Genomic DNA, 12,885 nt, shown 5'->3' with positions numbered 1-12,885 from the left:
CAGGTAGCGTCTTCTAGATCAGAGTGAATCCCCCTCTGCGTGCAAGGCCCAGGGGCCTCATATATAAACCGTGCATACAAACTAGATCCCAAAACATGCGTGCACCAGTTTTCACGCAAAAGTTGGCATTCACAAAAACTGAACTTGGTGTTAAAATGTAATCATGTTCCCGCAAACTTTAGACCATGTGTACTCACAGTTTCTAGTGGTTAAAGTGTTGCATTACAAGCAGGCAAGTATATTAGTGTTTTGTGCAAATGGGGGATATGATGGACAGGATTATTCATAACGATAAACAGGTTAATAACAAGATGCAATCCTTTGCCGTTAGTGAGAAGGGTGAAAATGTTTATCTTTGCATTTTAAAATAATTAGAAATATGTCCTATGGCTAGGCTATTATTTATTTAATTTCCATGATCATTGCATAATAAATTCCTCCCCTTTCTGTCATGGTTTCGTACTCACGAGGTAGTACAGGCCTACAACAAGGATACCATTCGTCCCATCTCGTTTAATTGGACTCACTTCACAGTAGTAACGGCTCCAGAGACGTGCTCTGACCACCAACTGTCTGTCATATGCGCGTGGGAAAATAGATCATTAGCATAGAGAAGAAAAGGGCATGTTTAGAACTGATCATTGATCGCATGGTGCAAGACTGAATGCAATAAAATTGATTATTGAATCAATCAATCAATCAAATGTATTGGTAACCTAGTGGTTAGAGTGCTGGGCCAGTAACTGAAAGTTTGCTGGATCGAATCCCAGAGCTGATAAGGTAAATATCTGTCATTCCACGGGTACCGAAGATGTGAATTTCGATTAAGGCAGTCCACCGCACCTCTCTGATTCAGAGGGGTTGGGTTAAATGCGGAAGACACATTTCCGTTGAATGCATTCAGTTGGACAACTGACTAGGTACCACCCTTTCCTTTATTTATTTATAAAGCCCTTTTTACATCAGCCGATGTCACAAAGTGCTATACAGAAACCCAGCCTAAAACCCCAAACAGCAAGCAATGCAGATGTAGAAACACGGTGGCTAGGACAAACTCCCCAGAAAGGCAGGAACCTAGGAAGAAACCTAGAGAAGAACCAGGCTCTGAGGGCTGGCCAGTCGTCTTCTGGCTGTGCCGGGTGGAGATTAGAACAGTACATGGCCAAAATGTTCAAACATTCATAGATGACCAGCAGGGTCAAATAATAATAATCACAGTGGTTGTAGAGGGTGCAACAGGTCAGCACCTCAGGAGTAAATGTCAGTTGGCTTTTCATAGCCGAGCATTCAGAGTTTGAGACCGCAGGCACGGTAGAGAGAGAGAGAGTCGAAACAGCAGGTCCGGGACAAGGTAGCACGTTCGAAGAACAGGTCAGGGTTCCATAGCCGCAGGCAGAACAGTTGAAACTGGAGCAGCAGCACGACCAGGTGGACTGGAGACAGACAAGGAGTCATCAGGCCAGGTAGTCCTGAGGCATAGTCCCAGGGCTCAGGTCCTCCAGGAGGGGAGGGAGAGGGAGAGAGAGAACTAGAGGGAGCATACTTCAATTCACACAGGACACCAGATAAGACAGGAGAATTACACCAGATATAACAAACTGACCCTAGCCACCCGACACAAACTATTGCAGCATAGATACTGGAGGCTGAGACAGGAGGGGTCGGGAGACTGTGGCTGGGCCAACTAGGCAGGATACGACCCAACCCAGTTTGCCAAAGCCAGCCCCCACACCACTAGAGGGATATCCACAGACCACCAACTAACTACCCTGAAACAAGGCTAAGTATAGCCCACAAAGATCTCCCCCATGGCACGAATCGGAGGCAGGAATATCACCCACTCTAGTGACGCACCCCTCCTAGGGATGACATGGAAGAGCACTAGTAAGCCAGTGACTCAGCCCCCGTAATAGGATCAGAGGCAGAGAATCCCAGTGGAGAGAGGGGAACCTGCCAGGCAGAGACAAGGGCGGTTCTTCGCTCCAGTGCCTTTCCATTCACCTTCACACCCCTGGGCCAGTCTACACTCAATCATAGGACCCACTGAAGAGATGAGTCTTCAATAAAGACTTTAAGGTTGAGACCGAGTTTACGTCTCTCACATGGATAGGCAGACCATTCCATAAAAAATGTAGCTCTGCAGGAGAAAGCCAGGCCTCCAGCTGTTTGCTTAAAAATTATAGGGACAATAAGGAGGCATGTGTCTTGTAATCATAGCGTACGTGTAGGTATGTATGGCAGGACCAAATCGGAGAGATAGTTAAGAGCAAGCCCACGTAATGCTTTGTAGGTTAGCAGTAAAACCTTGAAATCAACCCTAGCCTTAACAGAATGCCAGTGTAGGTAGAGTTGTAACGCTCGTCTGATGAAGAATGAGGAGTGGACCAAAGCGCAGTGTGGTACGTGTTCATGATTTTTTTATTTACTCAGAACACTACGAACAAAAATAACAAAGAGACAAACGAACAGTTCTGTAAGGTAACCAAACTAAACAGAAAACAACTACCCGTAAACAAAGGTGGGAAAAAGGCTACCTAAGTATGATTCTTAATCAGAGACAACGATAGACAGCTGCCTCTGATTGAGAACCACACCTGGCCAAACACAAAGAAATAGAAAACATAGAAATAAAGAAACTAGAATGCCCACCCTAATCACACCCTGGCCTAACCAAAATAGAGAATAAAAGCCTCTATGGCCAGGTCGTGACAAGAGTGGCTAGCACTGGAGTTATATGATCACGTTTTTTGGTTCTAGTCAAGATGCTACCAGCCGTGTTTGCACTAACTGAAGTTTATTTAGTGCTTTATCCGGGTAGACGGAAAGTAGAGCATTGCAGTAGTCTAATCTAGAAGTGACAAAAGCCTGGATTAGCTTTCTGGACAATTCTTGGACAAAAGGTTTCAGATTTTTTGCAGTGTTACGAAGATGGCAAAAAGCTGTCCTTGAAATATGTTCGTAAAAGGAGAGATCGTGGTCCAGAGTAAAGCCGAGGTCCTTCACAGTTTTATTTGAGACGACTGTACAACTAAGCAGCTTTGTAGAACCAAAACATACACAGCCTCTGCTCAACAGACTCGAACTCGAGAACGAATCGTTTGGGGGGCTGCAGTTCGCTTACCACCTTTTCTGGCTTCCTAGACTACATGTTCCGGCTACGCCACGCCCACGGACATTAGTTTCTTCTCCATAAAGAGAAGGCTGTAGTGAATGACAAAGCATCGGAAGAGTCGTTAGACTACTTATCACCCTCATGACAGTCCAGCAATACATTCCGTCATTCACAACCTAGTCCGGTTGCAGCCACAAATAGACCTAGTTTCAAATTAAATAGGAAATAATCTTGTTTGTGTGCCTAGCAATTAACAAATATACGTTGTTTAAAGCACATGTTTACAAGTCTCAGTCACAAATGGCAGCTCCAATAAGCCCCTATAATTCTGACCTCGCTCATAGTCACAATGCCCATAGCAGATTGAGTAGCCTAGCCTACACCCAGGGACAGAGTCACTATTAGTGACACCAGGGGTCAGGATCCTGTGGGGGTTCCGTTTCCACGGAAACGGGGAGAGGAAGTTTAGCAGTGAAACTTGAAGTAGTGAGATTGTGCAACTCCTGCACTATGCCCTTCTTCCCCTTATCAGGTGTTTTGAGGCTTCGTCAGTCTGGAAATACTCATGGAATGTGCATTGTGTGTGTTCATTTGTGTTGGGGTGTGTATGTGTGTCTACCACCGTGTCATGTATGTTGGTTGACATGTCCATTTTCTTTGTGCAGTGTCATTGTCATTTTATGTTACGTGTGTTTACAGCAGGTGTGGTGTGTGCTTGTGTATGACATAGAAGTACTACAACAACCAAACTCGGACCAACTCTCTCGCTCTCTCAGAACGATCTTCTTGACCCTAACCAGTCAGGCTTCAAGACGAGTCACTCAACCGGAGACATCTCTTCTCTGTGTCACGGAGACTCTCCGTCCTGCCAAGCCTGACTGTCTCTCCTCTGTTCTCAACCTCCTAGATCTATTCGCTGCCTTCGACACCGTGAACCATCAGATCCTCCTCTCCACCCTCTCTGGGCTGGGCGTCTCAGGCTCTGCACATCTTGGACTACAGTGTATTCGTAAAGTATTTAGACCCCTTGACTTTTTCCACAATTTGTTACGTTCCAGCCTTGTTCTAAAATGGATTAAATACATACAAAATCTCATCAATCTACATGTAACAGTATAACTTTACGTCATCCCCTCGCCCCGACACGGGCGCGAACCTGGGACCCTCTGCACACATCAACAACAGTCACCCACGAAGCAGCGTTACCCATCGCTCCACAAAAGCCGCGGCCCTTGCAGAGCAAGGGGCAACCCTTCCCTAAAGTCTCACAGCAAGTGACGTAACTGATTGAAATGCTACTAGCGCGTACCCGCTAACTAGCTAGCCATTTCACATCCGTTACATACACACAATATCCCATAATGACAAAGTAAAAACAGTTGGTTCTTTTGACAATGTCTGCAGCATTGAAGGTCCCCAAGAATACAGTGGCCTCCATCATTCTTAAATGGAAGAACCACCAAGACTCTTCCTAGAGCTGGCCGCCCGGCCAAACTGAGCAATCGGGGGAGAAGGGCCTTGATCAGGGAGGTGACCAAGAAGCTGACGGTCACTCTGAAAGAGCTCCAGAGTTCCACTGTGGAGATGGGAGAACCTTCAGAAGCACAACCATCTTTGCAGCAATCCACCAGTCAGGCCTTTATGATAGAGTGGACAGGCAACTCCTCAGTAAAAGGCACCTGACAGCGCCCTTGGAGTTTGTCAAAAGTCACCTAAAGGCTCTCAGACCATGAGAAGCAAGATTCTCTAGTCTGATGAAACCAATATTGAACTCTTGGGCCTGAATGCCAAGCGTCACGTCTGGAGGAAACCTGTCACCATCCCTACAGTGAAGCATTGTGGTGGCAGCATCATGCTGTGGGCAATGTTTTTCAGCGGCAGGGACTGGGAGACTAGTCAGGATCTGCAGGGGAATATGGAAGAAACTCCCCAAATACAGGTGTGCCAAACTTGTAGCATCATACTCAAGAAGACTCGAGGCTGTAATCTAATTGATATTTTAGTGTTTTTATTTTTAATACATTTGCAAAAACTTTTGAAAACCAGTTTTTTGCTTTTGTCATTATGGGGTATTGTATGTAGATTGAGGGGAAACATCTATTTAATCAATTTTAGAATAAGGCTGTAACATAACAAAATTTGGAAAATTCAAGGGGTCTCAATACTTTCCGAAAGGCACTGTACATTCTACCTGGCAGGCCGCTTCTACCAGGTGATATGGAGAGGATCTGTGTCTGCACCACATACTCTCACTACTGGTGTCCCCCAGGGCTCGGTTCTAAGCCCTCTCCTCTTCTCTCTATAAACTAAGTCACTCGGCTCTGTCATATCCTCACAGTGTCTCTCCTATCATTGCTATGCGGATAACGCTCAACTGCTTTTCTCCTTCCCCCCTTCTGACACTCAGGTGGCGACGTGTATCTCTGCCTGCCTGCCAGATAGCTCAGCTTGGATGTCGGCCCACCACCTCAAGCTCAACCTCGACAAGACGGAACTGCACTTCCTCCCGAGGAAGGCCTGCCTGCTCCAAGAGCTCTCCATCACAGTTGACAACTCCACAGTGTCCCACTCCCAGAGTACAACGGACCTTGACGTGGCCCTGGACGACTACTTTAATAAACGTCTTCTTCTCCAGAACCACTGAACCAATTGGCACCATATTTTATATATAGCGTTTGTACAGTATTTATGTGCCACACCACACTCACATGAATGTTTATTGGTCTATTGTTTGAGATACCATCCTGGATAAACCTAATTTGTGAGAGCTTGGTCTATAGATCCTAAGTATCAAGTTTTGTGCAGATCGGTCATTCGGTACCAGAGGAGTAGAGTTGTGTTTCACAAAATTCAAAATCCTTCATGGTGGATTTTATTGGTCTTTGAGGCATTTTCATTTGTTGTGAGGAGAGGGACCTATATACCAAATTTCAGTTCAAATGGGATGAGGGGCGTGAGCTTTCAAAGTTTGCATTTTCTATGGCTTGTTATAGAGCCACCATGTGGCCAATTGGCATGACAATGCATGAGAGGTTGTGGCCCTTGTCCCTTTACCATCAAGCAAGGTTGCATCTTCTGAGGTCTTACCATCTCACAAGAATTAGCATTTCTTTCACCAATTAACGCCACCAAATACAATAGGGTTTCACCAGCTTTACTTCTGAACCCCTAATAATTATGAACGCCAACAAATACAACATATTTAGCAAATATGGGGTAGGCTATTAGGTGCATCCAAGATGGCGTAGCAGTCGGACGTGTGTTTGTCTTGTCCCGTCTTGTCCCACGTAAATAGTCCTCGTATTTTTTGTATACATTTCGTATATATTTTAATTTCACTTTCCATCTAGGAACTGAATATACATTCCCGCAACCCGCCTCACCCAATGTGGTACGGATCTGCTATTTTTTTATACTTTAGAACCGTAACCCCAATCAGAAGCTAGCCAGATAACTAGCTACTAGCTAGTAGTCAGTTAGCCACTGCTGCGGTCTTCACCCTTAACTCGGACACCAGCCATCTTCAGCTCGGGCCAATACCTGCCAGTCTGCAGGCGCGATATCAACCCAGAGCATATAGGACTGCTTTTTCTCTACCACATCACCGGATTCCTGACGCAAGCTCTGGACAATTACACCGGATCATCGTCGCTAGCTAGCTGCAACCAAGTGGCTACTACTGGCTAATACCTCTGTCCCGAAACAAGCACCAGTTAGCCTTGAGCTAGCCTCGAGCTAGGCCCATCTGCCGGCTAGCCGAAGAGGTCTACCAGCGAATTCTTGGGCTACAATACCTCTTTTGCCAATTGGACTGGACCCTTTATTGCCGACACGGAGCCCCGCCGATCCATCACGACTGGTCGGCCGACGTAATTGTCCGAGGTGGTTTCAACAGGCTTTTCCATTGAGACGTTTCTGAATACCCATCTGCTAATTATTAGCTGTCTTATCGGCTGCTATCTAAATAAGTATACCAGACAATTTTTTTTCTTTTTTCTTGGGTCACTATATCTATTTTGCCAATTGGACGGAAACGAACGAGGTGACAAAAAAAAAAGTTAATAATAAAAAATTTAAAAAAACAGACCTCCATCCTATGTTATCTTGCTACCGATAGCCAGCTACCCGGCCAGCTGTCTGGACCGCCGTGACCCAACCAACCTCTACTCACTGGACCCTTATGATCACTCGATTAAGCATGTCTCTCCTTAATGTAAATATGCCTTGTCCATTGCTGTTCTGGTTAGTGTTTATAGGCTTATTTCACTGTAGAGCCTCTAGCCCTGCTCACTATATATCCAACCTCTCAGTTCCACCACCCACATATGCGATGACATCACCTGGTTTCAATGATGTTTCTAGAGACAATATCTCTCATCATCACTCATTACCTAGGTTTACCTCCACTGTATTCACATCCTACCATACCTTTGTCTGTACATTATTCCTTGAAGCTATTTTATCGCCCCCAGAAACTTCCTTTTACTCTCTGTTCTAGACGTTCTAAACGACCAATTCTCATAGCTTTTAGCCGTACCCTTATCCTACTCCTCCTCTGTTCCTCTGGTGATGTAGAGGTGAATCCAGGCCCTGCAGTACCTAGCTCCACTCCTATTCCCCAGGCGCTCTCTTTTGATGACTTCTGTAACCGTAATAGCCTTGGTTTCATGCATGTTAACATTAGAAGCCTCCTCCCTAAGTTTGTTTTGTTCACTGCTTTAGCACACTCTGCCAACCCAGATGTTTTAGCCGTGTCTGAATCCTGGCTTAGGAAGACCACCAAAAATTCTGACATTTTCATCCCTAACTACAAGATTTTCAGACAAGATAGAACGGCCAAAGGGGGCGGTGTTGCAATCTACTGCAAGGATTGCCTGCAGAGTTCTGTTCTACTATCCAGGTCTGTTCCGAAACAATTTGAACTTCTACTTTTAAAAATCCACCTCTCTAAAAACAAGTCTCTCACCGTTGCCGCCTGCTATAGACCACCCTCTGCCCCCAGCTGTGCTCTGGACACCATATGTGAACTGATTGCCCCCCATCTATCTTCAGAGCTTGTGCTGCTAGGCGACCTAAATTGGAACATGCTTAACACCCCAGCCATCCTACAATCTAAGCTTGATGCCCTCAATCTCACACAAATTATCAATGAACCTACCAGGTATCACCCCAATTCCGTAAACACGGGTACCCTCATAGACATCATCCTAACCAATTTGCCCTCCAAATACACCTCTGCTGTTTTCAACCAAGATCTCAGCGATCACTGCCTCATTGCCTGTATCCGTAATGGGTCAGCGATCAAACGACCTCCACTCATCACTGTCAAACGCTCCCTGAAACACTTCAGCGAGCAGGCCTTTCTAATCGACCTGGCCGAGGTATCCTGGAAGGATATTGCTCTCATCCCGTCAGTAGAGGATGCCTGGATATTTAAAAAAAATGCCTTCCTCACCATCTTGAATAAGCATGCCCCATTCAAGAAATTTAGAACCAGGAACAGATATAGCCCTTGGTTCTCTCCTGACCTGACTGCCCTTAACCAACAGAAAAACATCCTATGGCGTTCTGCATTAGCATCGAACAGCCCCCGTGATATGCAACTTTTCAGGGAAGCTAGAAACCAGTATACACAGGCAGTTAGAAAAGCCAAGGCTAGCTTTTTCAAGCAGAAATTTGCTTCCTGCAACACAAACTCAAAAAAGTTCTGGGACACTGTAAAGTCCATGGAGAATAAGAACACCTCCACCCAGCTTCCAACTGCACTGAAGATAGGAAACACTGTCACCACCGACAAATCCACTATAATTGAGAATTTCAACAAGCATTTTTCTACGGCTGGCCATGCTTTCCACCTGGCTACCCCTACCCCGGTCAACAGCACTGGCCTCCCCTCTGCTACTCGCCCACGCCTTCCCCATTTCTCTTTCTCCCAAATACAGTCAGCTGATGTTCTGAAAGAGCTGCAAAATCTGGACCCTTACAAATCAGCCGGGCTAGATAATCTGGACCCTTTCTTTCTAAAACTATCTGCTGAAATTGTTGCTACCCCTATTACCAGCCTTTTCAACATCTCTTTCGTGTCGTCTGAGATTCCCAAAGATTGGAAAGCAGCTGCGGTTATCCCCCTCTTCAAAGGGGGGGGACTCTTGACCCAAACAGCTACAGACCTATATCTATCCTACCCTGCCTTTCTAAGGTCTTCGAAAGCCAAGTCAACAAACAGATTACCGACCATCTCGAATCCCACCATACCTTCTCCGCTATGCAATCTGGTTTCAGAGCTGGTCATGGGTGCACCTCAGCCACGCTCAAGGTCATAAACGATATCTTAACCGCTATCGATAGGAAACAGTACTGTGCAGCCATATTCATTGACCTGGCCAAGGCTTTTGACTCTGTCAATCACCACATCCTCATCGGCAGACTCGACAGCCTTGGCTTCTCTAATGATTGCCTCGCCTGGTTCACCAACTACTTCTCTGATCGATTTCAGTGTGTCAAATCGGAGGGTCTGTTGTCCGGACCTCTGGCAGTCTCTATGGGGGTGCCACAGGGTTCAATTCTTGGACCGACTCTTCTCTGTATACATCAATGATGTCGCTCTTGCTGCTGGTGAGTCTCTGATCCACCTCTACGCAGACGACACTATTCTGTATACTTCTGGCCCTTCTTTTGACACTGTGTTAACAACCCTCCAGGCGAGCTTCAATGCCATACAACTCTCCTTCCGTGGCCTCCAATTGCTCTTAAATACAAGTAAAACTAAATGCATGCTCTTCAACCGATCGCTGCCTGCACCTGCCCGCCTGTCCAACATCACTACTTTGGACGGCTCTGACTTAGAATATGTGGACAACTACAAATACCTAGGTGTCTGGTTAGACTGTAAACTCACCTTCCAGACTCACATCAAGCATCTCCAATCCAAAGTTAAATCTAGAATCGGCTTCCTATTCCGCAACAAAGCATCCTTCACTCATGCTGCCAAACATACCCTTGTAAAACTGACCATCCTACCAATCCTCGACTTCGGTGATGTCATTTACAAAATAGCCTCCAAAACCCTACTCAATAAATTGGATGCAGTCTATCACAGTGCCATCCGTTTTGTCACCAAAGCCCCATATACTACCCACCACTGCGACCTGTACGCTCTCGTTGGCTGGCCCTCGCTTCACACTCGTCGCCAAACCCACTGGCTCCAGGTCATCTACAAGACCCTGCTAGGTAAAGTCCCCCCTTATCTCAGCTCGCTGGTCACCATAGCAACGCCCACCCGTAGCACGCGCTCCAGCAGGTATATCTCTCTGGTCACCCCCAAAACCAATTCTTCCTTTGGCCGCCTCTCCTTCCAGTTCTCTGCTGCCAATGACTGGAACGAACTACAAAAATCTCTGAAACTGGAAACACTTATCTCCCTCACTAGCTTTAAGCACCAGCTGTCAGAGCAGCTCATAGATTACTGCACCTGTACATAGCCCATCTATAATTTAGCCCAAACAACTACCTCTTTACCTACTGTATTTATTTATTTTGCTCCTTTGCACCCCATTATTTCTATCTCTACTTTGCACCTTCTTCCACTGCAAACCAACCATTCCAGTGTTTTTTTACTTGCTATATTGTATTTACTTCACCACCATGGCCTTTTTATATTTTTATTTATTTATATATATATATTGTTTGCCTTCACCTCCCTTATCTCACCTCACTTGCTCATATTGTATATAGACTTATTTTTCACTGTATTATTGACTGTATGTTTGTTTTACTCCATGTGTAACTATGTGTTGTTGTATGTGCCGAACTGCTTTGCTTTATCTTGGCCAGGTCGCAATTGTAAATGAGAACGTGTTCTCAATTTGCCTACCTGGTTAAATAAAGGTTAAATAAATAAATAAATAAATAAAAAATATTTGAAAAACTAGGCTATAACGGACTAACGTTAGAATTTAAGTTGATAACAAAGCAATACATAAAAGACCGTAAATACACAACTAAAAGCAACCACATATTTAGCCATTGAGCATGTTCTGATTGGCCAGTGAGGGGCCAAGCCTTGACACACCCACAACTTGCTAATTCATCAAAACCCAGCCCTTTTGCGCCACTGCCCACAACCGCGCCTATAATTCCGGTTTTGAAATTAGCAAAAATATTTCTGACACACATTTCCCCCAAACTATTAAAACGCTACCACCAGCGCTAAGATTAACCAATGCGATAGGTTTGTTAAAATAGAGCTCAGACTGGATCCTGGTTGTGGCTTCAAGGTCTGTTACAAACGAGAGACATAATCTAAAATTATTTGCATTCATCATTTGCGTAGTGTATTGACGGCAGAACTAGAAGGAAATCCTGATGAACCGGATCTGCAGGATCAAGAGTGAATGACTGCCAGCATAGTAGACTGGGCGAGGTGTCGGTGACAATCTTTCCCCAAAAAACGTCCTGTATGATGATTCATGAGCTAACTGCTGAAGCAGAACCCAAACTAGTGGCAGCCTTTGCAGCTTCACTGGTATCTAATGTCACTGTTCGCCAAGGAGAAATTGATAACTGTGAATTGTTGTTAAAGTAAAACATGTCTGTGAAATGTAAACTTAAATGCATCTCTTTCTTTCAATTATTTCCCTCTCTTTTACAAAACACTGAATTACAGCAGTGATAACATGTAATAATGTAAAAACTCATTGACATTATGATTGACTATCTTTCATAACTGATATTACAGATAGGATATATGGAGACATACACTGGGTGTATAAAACATTAGGAATCGAAGGGAAAGCTCTGATCCCTTTATTGATGTCACCTGGTAAATCCACTTCAATCAATGTAGATGAAAGGAAAGAGACAGGTTAAAGAAGGATTAATAAGCTTTGAGACAATTGAGACATGGTTTGTGTGTGTGTGCCATTCAGAGGGTGAATGGGCAAGACAAAAGGTTGAAGTGCCTTTCAATAGGGTATGGTAGTAGGTACGACCCGCACCGGTTTGAGTGTGTCAAGAACTACAAAGCTGCTCGGTTTTTCACGCTCAACATTTTCCCATGTGTATCAAGAATAATCCACCACCCAAAGGACATCCAGCCAATTTACCACAACTGTGGGATGCATTGGAATCAACATGGGCCAACATCACTTTGGAATGCTTGCGACACCTTGTAGAGTCCATGCCCGATCAATTGAGGCTGTTCTGAGTACAAAAGGGGGTGCAACTCAATATTAGGAAGGTGCTCCTAATGTTTTGTACACTCAGTGTATGTGACAGACTTGGCCCGAAAATCTCACATTCGAAGTGTCACACACTACAAAAGCAGTCTGCAGAAGCCAAAAACACGTAAAACTGTCATTCATATTGCTCCTTAGCAGCGTTAAGCAGTGAGGCTGTATGCCCTTCCATTTTGATACGGTTGGATTGAGCATTGACTTTGTGCCAAGTGGCTCAGAGCATGGAGGTACAGGTTTGGCTGGCAGGCTTTTTCCTGGTACGCCAGAGTGCAAAGGGAGGTCAGAAAACCAAAGAATAACCAGACTAAACAATGTGAGGGAGTTCTTATTTGAATTGTGTCCAGATCTCTCTTCTTAACAAACGTAAGGGAAATGTCATCAGGTGTTCCACATGTTTGAGATTCTTTATACCATCACAACTTTTCATTTACCCTAAAAGGTTATTTACTACAAATTGATTTTATGATGAATATGATGTTCATTTAAAAAAAAAAAAATCAGTTTAAAACAGTTTAATTAGGCTTACATTGCTGTAAG

This window comes from Salvelinus fontinalis, chromosome 22, assembly GCF_029448725.1.
Source record: "Salvelinus fontinalis isolate EN_2023a chromosome 22, ASM2944872v1, whole genome shotgun sequence".
In the NCBI taxonomy this organism is placed as follows: Eukaryota; Metazoa; Chordata; class Actinopteri; order Salmoniformes; family Salmonidae; genus Salvelinus; species Salvelinus fontinalis.
Note: the sequence above shows the minus strand (reverse complement) of the source record.